Source organism: Battus philenor, unplaced genomic scaffold (assembly GCF_028537555.1).
Source record: "Battus philenor isolate CCGP_79_NKW_IND1 unplaced genomic scaffold, ilBatPhil1.0.hap1 SCAF_3, whole genome shotgun sequence".
NCBI classification, from domain to species: Eukaryota; Metazoa; Arthropoda; class Insecta; order Lepidoptera; family Papilionidae; genus Battus; species Battus philenor.
The window spans coordinates 2,159,551-2,162,887 of record NW_027181693.1 but is presented as its reverse complement, the minus strand read 5'-3'; the positions used below and the strand labels follow the sequence as shown (position 1 = coordinate 2,162,887).

At 32.8% G+C, this 3,337-nt stretch overlaps 1 non-coding gene across 1 annotated transcript; it reads left to right on the top strand.

Moving 5' to 3' along the window:
- Nucleotides 1–242: 242 nt before the first annotated feature.
- TRNAE-UUC (transfer RNA glutamic acid (anticodon UUC)) lies at nucleotides 243–314 on the top strand. Its single transcript has one exon. It is a non-coding gene; the product is annotated as a tRNA-Glu (tRNA).
- Nucleotides 315–3,337: the final 3,023 nt, after the last annotated feature.

The following is a 3,337-nucleotide window of genomic DNA, read 5'->3' as shown; positions in this document are numbered from 1 at the left end:
TAACAAGCCTAAAGATATATCGCGACCAACTTTTTATCTATAAGACCTATTGTATGAAAAATGCTATAAATATAAATAGAAGTTAACTCCTCTTGCGATTTGAATGACATAATTTCCATTTCTATATGACCTATGATTAATAAAATGAATATTCCTACCAAATTTTAAGTCTCAAAGCCTTAATGTTCAATAAATATTGTGATGAGGAAGATATAATACTCAGTATTAATGTGATTTACATATCCCGTATGGTCTAGTGGCTAGGATACCTGGCTTTCACCCAGGAGGCTCGGGTTCGATTCCCGGTACGGGAAAGTACATTTTTTTTGCTTTTACGTAATAGTTTTAAGTAATCTACATGTCTTGTTAAACACTATAAAATATTATTCTTATTTGCATTAGAAATACAATATTTTACATGATTAAATATTTCTCAATCTGTGATAACAGGATCGGCAAGTGTTAGACCAGACAGACAAGGTGGACAAACCTTATTAAAGCCGTCGCAAAATGTTGAATGTAAAATATTTCCAACAGTTCTTAATGGCAATCCATTGAGGAGGCCTATTTTGGAAAATGGATTTCCAACGACAGAAATGATGATGACAACATACTGGTTAAGGATTGTGACTTCAATAATAGACCACAGATCAATTTCCAACAAAGATATTCCTAGCACTATAAAAATAATATAAAGAAATCAATTAATTGAGAAGTGATAGCTCAGCGGTGAGGACTGAGACATGCGACCGTAGTTCGCAAATTCGATTCCCGGGATACAATCATAGATAATTCACACTATGTGCATTAATTATATAGGATTACCAATGCTTGCAGACAAGTTTCCAGAAGATGAGCACCAACGTGCCAAGCGTAGCGATTATGATTCATCTTCCATATTCCTTTGGAACAGTTCCATGCCTTGCAGTGGGTGTCTATGTACTTCAATGTACTCTTAGCCAATATTAAAATCAATGATTTGATGATTTTATTGACGTAATTAAAATTTAGCCTTGAATTCAATGTTAATATTAATAGATATGGTTTCAGTTTATGAGTTGCTATCCTTGGTCTTTCTTAAATGAGAGACTGGTTATATTCCAAAATGAGAGATGATCCCAACAATGGAAACAGCTATTTATTAACGTAGATCTTACTGTGCCTATATGTTATATTTAAACATAACAAGTTAAATAATTCGTGAACATATTGGAATGTACAATAAATAATACTCATATAATTTAACTTGTATCTCTGTCTTATTTGATTTTCCAACCAAGACAGGAAAAAAAAACATTGAATGACTAACAATACAAGGATATTTACGTTTTTCGTTTTTAAAACTTATTCAGCAATATGCAATGAAAGGATAAAAAGTATTTTCAGTGATATTTGTCATAAGTATGGACACATTACATCAGAAGATTTTTATTACAACAAATATTCAAGTATAAAGAACGAAGCATTTCAACAAATACTTTGTTTCTCATGTACAATTGAATCAAAGAGTTCATATATAAAATCAACGAAAAAGGTTTGGCAAATATTAAACCGGCTTATAAGACTGAAGTTTTTTAACAAAATTTTCTATCACATTTTGACTTTTAATGCTTCGTCTTCTGCTATATATAGACTGTGTGCAAATACTACTAACACAAACTACATAGTTCACTAATACATAAATACCACTAACTATAGTATACTATATTGTGCACAATTTCGCAATATATATGGTATTTCTAGAACAACTTGTCCAAAAATTATTGGTTTTAAAAAAACATTTCAGTAAAATAAATAGTGTAACTTATTTCGGGAAAATCTCTTCATATATGGCGATTTTGAATCGGCGTAAAAGCTGTAAAGTTTTTGGCTGACATTGTTTTTATTCTTCTTCTACTTTTCAGCCGATAAACGCGTAAGGCAAGGCATAGGTCTTTCAGCTATCGCTACAATGAACAGTCTTGCTCTGACCGCTTCCGGTGACTTCTCGCAATTCTATGTCATCAGCTCACCTACTAGAGGACTTAACCACGCCTTCTCTATCAGTTCGTGGTTGCCACTCATGGTACACCTTTTGGTTGCACGAACACTCCTCCCACTGATACTTGATTCTTCTGTGGATCACCTCATTTCTAATTCGCTCTTGGAACAAAACTCTAAGCATAACCCTCTCCAATTTTTAAACGGTTTTATTTAGTTCGACCCGTACGGAATTTATTTGGATTGTCAGATTGATCTGCAATTTGGTACACACATTTAATTTAGATGACAATACAATATAATAAAATCAATAACATTATAAATCTAAGATGGCCGCCGATACAAAATGGCGGATTACGTATTTATCCTTAACCCCCTCAATATGGGTATCAAATGAAAGGGCAACAATAGTAAAACACGATGATTATGTCAAAATTTAAAATTCAAGATGGACGCCGTTCCAATATGGCGGACTATCGCGGCATCAAGACCTTCATCTTCAGGCTTTGCTGTATTTTGGACAAGAAGATGTTTTGATGACATGTGAGCTATTTATAAGTTTAAAGCCTATAATTAATCATCCTGTATTAACAGTTTGCGAATAAAACCTATTTGAAATAACTTCATTGTTTCATTGGTACTATTATATATGGTATTCTGCATGTGTTCTGTTGAAACCAAATACAAATGGTATATGGTAATACTATATCAGTTGAAAACACTTCGCAAACACAAATTTCAACATTTTCATAGACGAAGCAGTAATTACGCGTATTAGAATAACAAATTAGCGTGTGCGAAGGATCGGTGCGGTAAAGTGGGGGGAGTGAAGCGAAGTCGTCACGGGAGACGCGCGTGGCGTTACAACTTCGATGCGGTACACTTGCCCTGCTTTTGGGGATTCCATAAAAACATTCAGGGTTCCGTACAACATGTAAAGGTTAAAAAACTAGTAAAATATATGTATAAATATAAAAAATCAGTTTCGAATTTCTAAAAAGAATCCGTGTGCAAAATAATGAAACTATTAATTAAATATAAAACTATACATACCGAATAATAAGTATATTTTTATTTGATAATAAAATTTACTATTTATTCCATATGTTGAAAGGGAAATCCCGTTATCTTTGCTAATAGATCAAAAATCAAATTCTAATTTTAATTATAAACATACTTATAACGTAGTACGGAACATTGTGATACAGCTTATTGGATATAATAATACAGATAGTGAAATAAAATAAACTTAGTTTTTTCTTGTGAATAAGTAAATAATATTTCGTTGTGTCAGCCCATAGACGCCCACTGCAAGGCATAGACCGACCTCCTCTAAAGATATCTATGGGGGATATAA